A 14,523-nucleotide genomic window follows, 5' to 3' on the forward strand; every position below is an offset into this window, starting at 1 on the left:
CCTGATTAACTCCATGTGTGGATGTTCTTATTTCAGAATAAAAGCATCTGCACATGGAGTTAATCAAGAATCTGCTTTAAATTCACATTACAGATTTATTTTCATGTGTAGACTAACTCTTAGTCTCTCTTTCTGTGCCTCATTTCCCCATCTGTAAATTGAGTGATGATAATACTTCCTTGTCTCACAGGGGTCTTGTGAAGATAAAAACATTAAAGATTGTAAGAAGTTTAGATACTATGGTAATGGAGGCCACATAAGTATCTGAAAGAGAGAGATAAAGGCATTTGAGTTGGTACCTAATGCTATTTTGATTTAAAAAAAATAGAAAGATATAAAATGAACATGGCACACATTAAATGGATTACAAGTTGGCTAACTGATAGGTCTCAACATGTATTTGTAAATGGGGAATCATCTTAGTATGGCTGTGTTTCTAGTGGGGTCCCTCAGGTACTGGTTCTTGGCCCTATGTTATTTAACATTTTTATTAATGACCTGGAAGAAAGCATAAAATTATCACCGATAAAGATTGCAGATGACACAAAAATTGGGGGAATGGTAAATAATAAAGAGGACAGATCACTGATACTGAGTGATCTGGATCGCTTGGTAAACTGAGCACAATACTGTTTCTCACTTTGACAATTAAAGCAGAAATTAAGGTGTGCATCTTGCAAAGTGACCTCTGTGGGCACACCCCTTTGTCCATGTGGTGCATCCCTGAAGGACTGGGGCCTACAGTGATTAATACACATCGATCCTGAATCCCAGGTCCCTATTTTAAAAATAAATGTTTCTCAGTTGTAAAAGTGCAACATAATAGAAATGTAATATATTGGTTTTATATGCAAAACTATTACAGAGAAAATGCTTTTGGATCTGAGAACGTGTCTCTCAGTTTTCAGCCCAAGGGGACTTTTTTATACAAAAGTTATAAAAACTTTTAAATTAATTATTTCAGTACAACTTAAAGACAGAACCCTAATTCAGTAGCTCCTCTCTCGTTTCTCTTAATTAAAGCCCCAATCCTTCTGACTCATACTTAACTTTAAACAGTGAATTGTCCTATTCACTTCAATGAGATGCACAGTGTGTAAAGTTAAGCACATGTATTAATCTTTGTAGGATCAGGGCCTGAGTCATTAAAATAATAGAGTAGGTGCTATTTAAAAACTTCAGCATTTATATCTCCTTGTGGTAATTGAGAATAATATATATGGTACTGCAGTTAGTGCAGAACAGTAAATGCTGAATTTTAAATTGCACTCATTGTACTAATGATACTTTTATGTATATAAACACTTTACAACCTAAAAGTGTACACAGATATTAATGTATTCATCTGTCATTAATCTGCCATTACTTAGTGATATAGTCTATACAACATTCTTACCTGAACGAGAGTGTCTTTTAGTACACTATGCCCCATTTAAGCACCTGAGGCTTGATTTTAAATGGTGCTGAGCACCCACAGATCCCATTGAGTTTTGGCTGGTCAACACTTGTGAAAATCACATCCTTCAGTGTGGACTTTGCATAGGGCCTTGTGTGGTATGGATTGGGAGGGGGAAATTGTCCCAAATCCTGAGAAGTCTTCTAGAAGCTATGGGCCAGTTCCTATTGAAGTTTAATGGGAATTTGCTTCAACATGAATTTGGACAAAAGAGTAAATGATTTATAAAATTGTACAAAGGTGCTAATGTAAGTTAGTGATGCTACAGGAACTCTGTGTCTTTATTGGTCTGATCTTGTACATCCTCCATACACTGGACTTCTAGTGGGAATTTAGTATGGATTGAGCACTGTGCACCCAGCTCCTCTGTAATTTCTGTTACTATTGAAATATGTAATTTAGTTCAGAATAAAAAGTTTTAAATGGCTGCTGGAATGATGGATTGGAAAAATGTCATCACGGAGAAGAAATAACTTTCTTAAATAATATTTCTAGCTAGATTGTAACATATATGTTAATGATTTTCCCTGACTGAGGTTTTTCAGCATCATATAATTAAGAAGTTCTGCATAAAGCTGACGAGCACATAAGGAAATCTGTGTCTGATGAAAATATCACATGAAATGGATAAAGTTGGAGGAACATCTGGACATGCAAGGATAAGATTATGTAGAAATCATCAGACTTTGGATGTATCTTGGTTAAATTCTAGCCTACAAGAGACATTATTACCAGGAAAACCATGGCATAAGGTAAAGTGTTTGTTTGCAAAATATGCATCTATTAATAATGATTTAAATACATGTGGATGTCATCTTTTCAATTTTTGAGCTGTCCTTGTTCCTATTGCTTTGCTTATATGACATTTAGCGTGGAGGGTATTAAAACAACAATTGTTGTTTTTGAATATGCAAGTAGATAAATATTCTAATGAATATTTCAGTTAGATAGTCAAGAAGTTTGTTACTCTACTTGAAAGTTAGGACAAAAGTCATGCATCAGAATGTTACTCAACTGTTCACATTAGCTTTCCCACAATAAATTCTCTAAAGCCAGTGTGTTTACACAAAAACAGAAATTCCCCTCCACCTAAAAACAGCTAAAGAAACTCTTGACACATATGAGGCAAGGGGAAGATTACAATCTTCCAGACTGTTTGCGTTCTGTAACTTTAGTTTCACTCATATCATGGACAAGGCATGTTATAAATACCTGGACAGATGGACATATTTGAACAGAATGCTAGCATAAACATCAGACCAAATTCATACTTTCACCAGATCTGAGTTTGCCCCATAATTCTTTCATAATTCTGAAATACAATTTAATAAAAAATTGTCAGAGTATTTTGCTTTCTTATGGGTTTTCTGATATTCAGCCTTAACTTTTCTTTGCTTAATAAAATTTCATTACTTGTAGGTAAACCCTAAAGCATTCCTTCCTTTCATAGTGTTTATATAGTTCAAAGTTTTGTTCAAATTACACCTCTACCCCAATATAACGCGACCCGATATAACACGAATTTGGATATAACACGGTAAAGCAGTGCTCTGGGGGGGGTGGGGAGGGCTGCGCACTCCGGTGGATCAAAGCAAGTCTGATATAACGCGGTTTCACCTATAACGCGGTAAGATTTTTTGTTTCCCGAGGACAGCGTTATATCGAGGTAGAGGTATATTATATTCTTCCCCTTCCCCCTTTTTATCATAATCTCTAAGAATTGTTGGCAGTAATCATCTTGAAATCTTTATTTGCTTTGAGTTATAAAGCAGAATCAACGCAGATTCCCCCCCTCCATTTTAACCTGCTATGTAAAAGAAAATACACCTACAAACAAAATGCATTGTTTAGTTTTGAATCCACAAATAGGGAAGTCAAATAATCTGAGTGGCATCAATTTTATTTACAGCATAGGGCCCAATTTTGCAATACCTTACACAGTAAGTGGGTTCTCTGGGGGTATGTCTACACTACGAAATTAGGTCGAATTTATAGAAGCCGGTTTTATAGAAATCGGTTGTATACAGCCGATTGTGTGTGTCCCCACATAAAATGCTCTAAGTCCATTAAGTCGGCGGACCGCGTCCACAGTACCGAGGCTAGCGTCGACTTCCGGAGCGTTGCACTGTGGGTAGCTATCCCACAGTTCCCGCAGTCTCCGCCGCCCATTGGAATTCTGGGTTGAGATCCCAATGCCTGAATGATGCAAAACAGTGTCGCGGGGGGTTCTGGGTACATGTCGTCAGGCACCTCCCCCTCCGTCAGAGCAACAGCAGACAATCGATTCGCGCCTTTTTACCTGGGTTACCTGTGCAGACAACATACCACGCCAAGCATGGAGCCCGCCCAGCTCAGCTCAGCTCACCGTCACCATATGTCCTCTGGGTGCCGGCAGACGTGGTACTGCATTGCTACACAGCAGCAGCTAATTGCCTTTTGGCAGTAGACGGTGCAGTATGACTGGTAGCCTTCATCGGCGATCTGGGTGCTGGCAGACGTGGGGCTGCATTGCACACAGCAGCAGCCCCTTGCCTTTTGGCAGTAGATGGTGTATTAAGATTGATATCCATCGTCGTCATATTGCATGTCAATCATGGGCACCTGGGCAGACATGCTCAGTCCTATCGAACTGTCTTGACGATGGCTATCAGTCTTAGTGCAGTATTTTCTGCCAAGCGCCCAGTATTTTCTGCCAAGCACCCAGAAGATGCCGAGGGCTATCAGTCATGCTGCACCATCGTCTGCCAGCTTAAGATGTAAAAAAATAGATTTGTTCTGTATTCATTTGCTTCCCCCTCCCTCCGTGAAATCAACGGCCTGCTAAACCCAGGCTTTTGAGTTCAATCTTTGGGGGGGGGCCATTCTGTGTGACAGTTGTTTGTGTTTCTCCCTGATGCACAGCCACCTTTGTTGATTTTAATTCCCTGTACCTGTACGCCATGTCGTCACTCGCCCCTCCCTCCCTCCGTCCGTCAGATACTAGTTTTGCGCCTTTTTTCAGACCAGACGCCATAGCTAGCACTGGGATCATGGAGCCCGCTCAGATCACCGCGGCAATTATGAGCACTATGAACACCACGTGCATTGTCCTGGAGTATATGCAGAGCCAGGATATGCCAAAGCAAAACCAGGACCAGCCGAGGAGGCGATTGCAGCGCGGCGACGAGAGTGATGAGGAAATTGACATGGACATAGACCTCTCACAAGGCACAGGCCCCAGCAATGTGGAAATCATGGTGTTACTGGGGCAGGTTCATGCCGTGGAACGCCGATTCTGGGCCCGGGAAACAAGCACAGATTGGTGGGACCGCATCGTGCTGCAGGTGTGGGATGATTCCCAGTGGCTGCGAAACTTTCGCATGCGTAAGGGCACTTTCATGGAACTTTGTGACTTGCTTTCCCCTGCCCTGAAGTGCCAGAATACCAGGATGAGAGCAGCCCTCACAGTTGAGAAGCGAGTGGCGATAGCCCTGTGGAAGCTTGCAACGCCAGACAGCTACTGGTCAGTCGGGAATCAATTTGGAGTGGGCAAATCTACTGTGGGGGCTGCTGTGATCCAAGTTGCCAGGGCAATGAAAGACCTGGTGATATCAAGGGTAGTGACTCTGGGAAACGTGCAGGCCATAGTGGATGGCTTTGCTGCAATGGGATTCCCAAACTGTGGTGGGGCGATAGACGGAACCCATATCCCTATCTTGGCACCGGAGCACCAAGCCACCGAGTACATAAACCGCAAGGGGTACTTTTCAATGCTGCTGCAAGCCCTGGTGGATCACAAGGGACGTTTCACCAACATCAACGTGGGATGGCCGGGAAAGGTACATGATGCTCGCGTCTTCAGGCACTCTGGTCTGTTCCGAAAGCTGGAGGAAGGGACTTTCTTCCCGGACCAGAAAATAAGCGTTGGGGATGTTGAAATGCCTATCGTGATCCTTGGGAACCCAGCCTACCCCTTAATGCCATGGCTCATGAAGCCGTACACAGGCAGCCTGGACAGTAGTCAGGACCTGTTCAACTACAGGCTGAGCAAGTGCTGAATGGTGGTGGAATGTGCATTTGGACGTTTAAAAGTGCGCTGGTGCAGCTTACTGACTCGCTCAGACCTCAGCGAAAAGAATATCCCCATTGTTATTGCTGCTTGCTGTGCGCTCCACAATATCTGTGAGAGTAAGGGGGAGACATTTATGGCGGGGTGGGAGGTTGAGGCAAATCGCCTGGCCGCTGATTACGCGCAGCCAGACACCAGGGCGGTTAGAAGAGCACAGCAGGGCGCGGTGCGCATCAGAGAAGCTTTGAAAACGAGTTTTGTGACTGGCCAGGCCACGGTGTGAAACTTCTGTTTGTTTCTCCTTGATGAACCCTCCGCCCCCCCACCCGGTTCACTCTACTTCCCTGTAAACCAACCACCCCACCCTCCCCTCCCCCCTTCGAGCACCGCTTGCAGAGGCAATAAAGTCATTGTTACTTCACATTCATGCATTCTTTATTAATTCATCACACAACTAGGGGGATAATTGCCAAGGTAGCCTGGGATGGGTGGGGGAGGAGGGAAGGAAAAGGACACACTGCAGTTTTAAACTTTAACTCTTATTGAAGGCCAGCCTTCTGATGCTCGGGCAATCATCTGGGGTGGAGTGGCTGGGTGGCCGGAGGCCCCCCCACCGTGTTCTTGGGCGTCTGGGTGAGGAGGCTATGGAACTTGGGGAGGAGGGCTGTTGGTTACACAAGGGCTGTAGCGGCGGTCTCTGCTCCTGCTGCCTTTCCTGCAGCTCAACCATACGCTGGAGCATATCAGTTTGATGCTCCAGCAGCCGAAGCATCGACTCTTGCCTTCTGTCTGCAAGCTGACGCCACCTATCATCTTCAGCCCGCCACTTGCTCTGTTCATCCCATGATTCAGCCCGCCACCTCTCCTCTCGTTCATACTGTGCTTTTCTGTAGTCTGACATTGACTGCCTCCACGCATTCTGCTGTGCTCTGTCGGCGTGGGAGGACATCTGGAGCTCCGTGAACATATCATCCCGCGTCCTCCGTTTTCTCCTTCTAATCTTCACTAACCTCTGTGAAGGAGAAACATTTGCAGCTGGTGGAGGAGAAGGGAGAGGTGGTTAAAAAAGACACATTTTAGAGAACAATGGGTACACTCTTTCACGTTAAATTTTGCTGTTCACATTACAAAGCACATGTGCTTTCGTTACAAGGTCGCATTTTTTCTCTTATATTGAGGGCCTGCCGGTTTGGTGTGAGAGATCACTCACGCAGTGCCAGGCAACAGATTTCGGCTTGCAGGCAGCCATGGTAAGCCACAGTCTTTTGGCTTTTTTAACCTTCTTAACATGTGGGAATGGTTTCAAACAGCAGCGCCCTCCTTTCCCATATCAAGCACCCATTGGGTTGGCCATTTAAAATGGGTTTGCAATGTAAAAGGAGGGGCTGTGGTTTCCGGGTTAACATGCAGCACAAACCCAACTAACCCCCCTCCCCCACACACCCAATTCTCGGGGATGATCACTTCATCCCTCCCCCCCACCGCGTGGCTAACAGCGGGGAACATTTCTGTTCAGCAGAGCAGGAAGGGGCACCTCTGAATAAAATGTCCCCTTAATAAAATTGCCCCATTTCAACCAGGTGACCGTGAATGATATCACTCTCCTGAGGATAACAAAGAGCGATAAGGAATGGATATTGTCTGCATGCCAGCAAACACCGGGACCATACGCTGCCATGCTTTGTTATGCAATGATTCCAGACTACGTGCTACTGGCCTGGTGTGGTAAAGTGTCCTACCATGGAGGACGGGATAAGGCAGCCCTCCCCAGAAACCTTTTGCAAAGGCTTTGGGAGTACATGAAGGAGAGCTTTCTGGAGATGTCCCTGGAGGATTTCCGCTCCATCCCCATACATGTTAACAGACTTTTCCAGTAGCTGTACTGGCCGCGATTGCCAGGGCAAATTAATCATTAATCATTAAACACGCTTGCTTTTAAACCATGTGTAATATTTACAAAGGTACACTCACCAGAGGTCCCCTGTGTGCCCTCAGGGTCTGGGAGCACGCCTTGGGTGAGTTCGGGGGTTACTGGTTCCAGGTCCAGGGTGATAAACATATCCTGGCTGTTGGGGAAACCGGTTTCTCCGCTTCCTTGCTGCTGTGAGCTATCTACATTATCTTCATCCTCATCTTCCTCGTACCCCGAACCCGCTTCCCTGTGTGTTTCTCCAGTGACGGAGTCATAGCACACGGTTGGGGTAGTGGTGGCTGTACCCCCTAGAATGGCATGCAGCTCCGCGTAGAAGCGGCATGTTTGCGGCTCTGCCCCGGACCTTCCGTTTGCTTCTCTGGCTTTGTGGTAGGCTTGCCGTAGCTCCTTAATTTTCACGCGGCACTGCTGTGCGTCCCTCTTATGGCCTCTGTCCTTCATGGCCTTGGAGACCTTTTCTAATATTTTGCCATTTCGTTTACTGCTACGGAGTTCAGCTAGCACTGATTCATCTCCCCATATGGCGAGCAGATCCCGTACCTCCCGTTCGGTCCATGCTGGAGCTCTTTTGCGATCCTGGGACTCCATCACGGTTACCTGTGCTGATGAGCTCTGCGTGGTCACCTGTGCTCTCCACGCTGAGCAAACAGGAAATGAAATTCAAACGTTCGCGGGGCTTTTCCTGTCTACCTGGTCAGTGCATCTGAGTTGAGAGTGCTGTCCACAGCGGTCACAATGAAGCACTGTGGGATAGCTCCTGGAGGCCAATAACGTCGAATTCCGTCCACACTACCCCAATTCCAACCCGCTAAGGCCGATTTTATCGCTAATCCCCTCGTCGGAGGTGGAGTAAAGAAACCGGTTTAAAGGGCCCTTTAAGTCGAAAGAAAGGGCTTCGTCGTGTGGACGTGTCCAGGCTTAATTCGATTTAACCCTGCTAAAGTCGACCTAAACTCGTAGTGTAGACCAGGCCTGGGATTCCACCATTTATTTTCCTTTCCCATCCCTCTCTCAAAATTCTCTTATTGCAATGACCTTCCATGCCACTAAGGAGGGCTGGAATCATCTGCCTTTGGTGATTGTCAGTATTGCTCCATGTGTCACACAGAGGATTCTGCTAAGGAACAAGGTAAGTTGCTTGCATTGCCTCAGGGAAGGAGCAGTCTGCTGCCTCAGATCGTTCTAGCCCAATAGCAGAAAGATGAGCTTGGGAACCAAGACTGGGATTGTTCTGCATGGCAACATGTTGAAATAAAATAAGACTTCTGGATCAGCCACATTAAGATGAAAGATTGCTCCTTAAAGAACTTCAGGTGATGTCCAGATACTACAGTGCAGGGTGCATTAAAAGTCAATAGTTAGCCTGAATTAAAGTGTGAAGAATTTCTGGAATTACAGTATGTTAAAATATTTACTGAGACAAGATGGGTGAGGTAACATCTTTTATTGGACCAACTTTTGTGGGTGAAAGAGACAAGCTATTGACCTACAAAAGTTGATCCAATAAAAAACGTTACTCACCCACCTAGTCTCTCTAATATTGTGGGACCAACACAGCTACAACAACACTGCAAACTGAATATTTACTATAATTTATTTTTCCTTTAGGTTTTAGACAAACTTGGAGCTGCTCTTGCTGATGACGTGAAGCACCAACTAAGAAATCCTAAACAACAACAAATGGTTTTCTGTCTTCTTGGCCAGCATTTTGTTAAAAAATATTTTAATGAGTGTCCTAATCAACCTAGTCTACTAGTAAGTGAGTTATGGGAGCTTTGAGCCTACAGCAACATAACGTGAACATGTACAAATCTGTTGTTGTCATAAAAGTAAAGTGGATTATTTTGTTCTTAGTTATAAAATTGTACTTAAAAAATTTTCAGTATAGTTAATTGATCTGAAATAAGATTAAAATGTTATATATCTTTTACCTTGTATCTAACAGGCTTTCAAGTATTTTTTTTCTCCTCTCAGGAAACTTGAAAAGAAAACAAGATGATGGGTGTATATGTGAGGGTTTTCTCATTTGGAGCTATGGTTCAAGTCCAGATTCAGTGAGATATCAAACTCATATAAGGATAGATTCTGTAGTCCTAACTCAGCAAAACTTTCATTGACATTATGGGAATTTTGTCTGAGTTAGGATTGTAGGATCTAGCCCTTTGAGCAGACTCTTCTTAGAACGGAATTCATGTGGTAGCAGACTTGACAGGTTTGGAAGCATTTGTGCGTGACAAGGATGATGGAAGTATTCAGTTCTTCATTATGGAAGCTGATGACTGAATGTAGGGAGGATGGTAGTGTGGCTGCTGTCCTGTTGTGTATACAGTTCTGGACAAAATCCTGAGGACCTTACTCAGGCAAAAATGTCATTAACTTCAATGGAAATTTCGCCTGTGAACTGAGCAAGGAGCTCAGGATTTTGTTCCATATCTCTAAAATCTTCTTAAGCATTGATTGTCTGGCTACTAGAATCTTTTGTTGCCAAAGCAGTAGAGTGTTTTTAAATCTGGGAATTTCTTGCTCCACATTAAGAGTAGCCTGAACCAAGCTTAGTCTGTGTGGTATCTTTACCCTAGGAAAAGGTTATTTCCCTTAATAAGAGTATCCTGATAACAGGACTTGCTACTGTGGGAATTTATTATTCCCCAGTAAGAATATCTTGGGACAAGATCACTCCCTAAAATCATTGTCTTTGTGAGAAAGTTACTACAGATTTTCTTTAGGGAAAAGTTACTCCTCTTTGAAAAAAATGTTCCCCCTGTCTTAAACATCTAACTTTAAGCCACAAAAAGTAGGAAGGCAGAACTTTTAACTACTTTGTGCCTTATTTATGTTGGTTTTTTGTTTTTGTTTTTTTAAATCAGAACCAAAATAGAAGACCTCACTACACTTCTGAACATCCCTTAATAAAATCACAAAACAATGTATTAGTTTTCAGAGTTAAGTACTTCATCACTTGTTTTTCAAATTAGGCTTTTGCTATCTCTAAGGAAGAAGTTCATTACTATTTTGAAGTCCAATGCATTTGTTTTTGCAAGAAATATTTTATAGAGGTGTTTCAGATCCACTGCTTCTGTCAGCAGCAACTTGCCATGTATCCTTCTTTAACTGGGGGTTAGAGGACAAAGATAGGCAAGGAGGTAATGGCAGTGTGACTTCATGCACCATGCTACCAAAGGAAGCGAGGATGTAGGGAGTAATGGAGGGGTCAGATCTCTGTGTGATTGCCCTGGGATCCATTAAACTTTTTGACAAATCTCAGAACATCCATCTTGTTCAAGGGTTCTCCCCTCCATTGGTCCTACAAACCACAACCTGGAATGATGCTTCAGGAACTCCATGAATTGTAATTCAGAGCTTCTTGTATTACTTTTCACCTCCTATGTCTTTTTCCATTGGTGGATATATCCAGCCTCGGAGTTTAACATTTGAGAGTAAGGCAGAGTAAGACTGGTACATGAAGAAGAAGTGTGTCGTATAGCAAAGGAACGTAATCTCAAGCATAAAGGTACTGAGAAGTAAGCATGACTCTGGGTATTCTTTCTGAAAAATAAGATATTCCTTCAAGTAAACTTTTCTCCAAGATAAAGATATTTAGAAGTAAGTTTGACTCAAAATAATTTTACTGAGGAATAAAATTCTTGGGAGAGAAGACTTCCCTCTATATTCACTGGCACCAGACCTTCCTCTCAGTGACAGACATAAGGCACTGCTCACTGGCAAATTTTCTCTACTAAAACTTCCTTCCCTAATGTGATAATCAACAGCCTTGGCCTTGGCAGCAAAAAATGACAAGAACTGTTTATAAAAGATGTTATGTTCTTGTGATAACCCAAACCTTCTGTACCTAGTCTTCCACAAACATGAGTGAGAGAGATCAGAAGAAGTTGGAAGACGATACAAGGATTTGGCTGAAGCAACAGTGCTTAAAAGCTGCAGAACGCATTAGCTGTCAGTTCAGACTTGGTGAGTTAAGATATACTGTCTGTGCCATATATATGTGGAAACAAGCTTGGGCAATAAAAAACAACTGCCACTATCTGCAAATCTTACTGTTACAGCTAAATCTTTGTCTACAAAAGTATTAAACAAAAGATTTGAGAGACTCCAATCAAGCCACCTACTCTTTTTATGAATAAACAAGAATTGATTGCACCACAGAAATAATGGGTCAGGTTCTGGTTCCTTCTCTGGCTGCTTTTGCATCATTTTGGTTGAGCAAAGCAGCTCTAAAGCAAGCAGATCTGGCCTCCTAAGGATTCTCCTACACTTGAAAATCCTTGGGAGGACTGTAGCATCTCTTATGCCAAACATCCTGCTATCTTCCAATGCATGGGTCTTTCCTATAGGAAAAGGGGCAGCATCGCCAATGTGTCCCTCCACTCCACTGATTCCTGGGTGCCAGTATGGCTCTTTGGAACAGTGGGTTGCTGGATGTAAGTGAGAGCAGTCCTTTGTCAGCTCTAATTTATGCTGAGAAATGGCCCAGTCCCTGGTTGGCCCAGGATCTAGGGATTGTAATGACGAATAGTACCTATATCTGATACCATACTTTTCATTGTACTTTTTTTCATAGCTCTCAAAGCACTTGACAAAGGCAGTAAGTATCATTATCCCCATCTTTTCAGATAAAATGCCACCTGAAAGCAAGCTGTCTTTACCCCTCCTTCAATCTTGCACCAAATACAGATTTGCCAAATGGAAGGATGTGGGCTAAATAGGTCAAATTTATCCCTGATGTCATTCCACTGAAGTTGGGGGAGTTAACACCATGGATGAATTTGGCCTGCGGTTTAATTTGTTACTACATATGTCTCTCACATAACTGTCACTGTTACCAAGCTAGCTGCACTTCTGACTCCGTCCTGATCTCTGAGTTCATCCCCTCTCACATCTCATGCCTTGAGCTGTCATGTGCCTTGGGAGGGAATCACCCAATTCTCCCACTCTCAGACCAGGTCTGACTTAATTTCAGTTCCTGTAGTTCTTTTCCCTCCAGGAGCTATGACAGTGGTACCCAGTGACCAGACAGCCTTCTTAAAGGAAAGTATTTATTTTAAAAAAAAAAAGCATTTAAAATAAAAAGACCGTAAAACAATAAAACAGACAATATTCACGTCTAGCTAACCCATGTGTCTATCCATCTTCCAGATGGGGATCCTGGTAGACCTAAGCTTCCTATAGGCACCACAAGGCTGCTAGGCTCTGAGTGAAAGCCCCTTCCCTTAAATCACGAACCAGTTCTTTCTGTCTGCTGCTGGGAGTTTTCTGTGTTTAAAAGCTGCTCAGTGTTTTAAAAACTTGCTCACAGGAATTGTCACCTTTTACCATTTAGTGTCCCTTTTGATCACTAGACTCCCAGTCTTGGCAAAACAGATGCATAACTTTAGGCTGGAGTCTGGAAGTAGGCCATTGTGTTGTAATTGCTACCCAGTTGTTGGGAGGTTGCTTACCTAGAGCCATTGTGTTGCTTTCCTGCTTGTTTTTCCAACAGCCTGCTATTAAGATAGACCAGTACATCCATACAGGAAAGTTTAATAACCTATTATAACTATACAGTAACTTTACCTCACTGACCGGGCCACATACAATATTCATGCAATTATTACATATCCGTATGCTCAGATTATTACCTAACAGCTCCATGCTTGCCACAGTAACGTCCATCAATTTCATTCATATGTCTTCACCTTTCAGTATGAAATTGAAGAAGTCACTGTATGCCATTATTTCCTGCCATAGGCCCTGATCCTACAATGAGTTCTCCGCAGGCAGACCTCTGTACCTGTCTGGAGACCCGCTGGAGTCAGTAGGATTCTGTGCAGATGCAGGGGTCAGCCTATGCAGATCTCATAAGAGGACTGAGTCCATGCTGCTTATTGTCCTTTTTTGTTTATTATTTTGTGTTTTTTATTAAAAAAAAAAATTCTGCTAAAATATATCTGAGAAGAAAATAATATACAAATAAATGAAAGAGAAAAAAAATATATATATATATAGATAGATATCGACATCTATATATATATATAACAATATCATACCAACTGCAGCTTAGCAGTAATTATGGTTTACCACAGGAATGTCCTGCTGTTTTCAAATTAGTTTTTTATCTTAGGAAATCTGAAAAATGTCCTGTTTAGTGTTGCTGTATCTCCTACATGAAGCTAGAAATGAAACAGCTACAGGATTCCTTATTTCGATGTATGCTCTTGAATAAATTGGTTTGCATGTGAAAATCACATGTTGTCTTAGTGTTCATGTAAGTGGTTGAATTAAACAAGAATTTTTTGTAAAGTTAACATCAAAAATTGATTCCCTTCAATAATAATAATAATGACTTGACTTTGGTCTCTTGAAAATATTCACTTTTAAAAGTGCTTTATAAATATTAATTGCACTTAATTGGAATTCCAATCTCCTACTCAATCTTAGGAGTCATTCTTAGGTACCTTAAGGTTGGAAAATGCAGTGTTAATTTTGCTTAAGTCTTTTGGACCTGATTTTTTGCTCCCCAAACTGTGTGTATTCATCTGCAATGTGAAAAGAGTCTAAAGTGGGGTTACGACACAACCAACCAGAATTCTCCATTCACTTACACCAATGGTAGTATTTTGTACCCAACCTGCATTCGCTTTGCACAGGTGTAAGCTTCCACACAGGGCGCAAGGCAGTGGAGAATCAGGTCCTTTGAGTCTGACCCTGTATTTGTTTAATTGTGTGGTTTTGGGTGTGCAAGATATGGAGGACTCAAGACTTGCATTTGTAAATGACTTTTAAAATCAATTCAATTTTGTTTTCTGTACACTAGATAATAACTCTGACAGAGTGGCTCCCGAAATGGTGCATTTTCTTAATGATACCTACAACATAGTAGCAACAGAGATGGAATTGTTATTGGCTACACATGAGGCATGGAAAAAGGTAGCTTATTCTTTCTCCAGTTACAGTTTTTTGCTAAGAAAAAATCTTTAACTTGTTTTTTAAAATATTATTCAGCAAATAACAATCCAGGTAATTTATATCCCCTCTCATAGGTTACTTTGAATCAACATTAACGTCTAAATTAAAGATCTGCTGATAGAC

Source organism: Emys orbicularis, chromosome 17 (assembly GCF_028017835.1).
Source record: "Emys orbicularis isolate rEmyOrb1 chromosome 17, rEmyOrb1.hap1, whole genome shotgun sequence".
Lineage (NCBI taxonomy): Eukaryota > Metazoa > Chordata > Testudines > Emydidae > Emys > Emys orbicularis.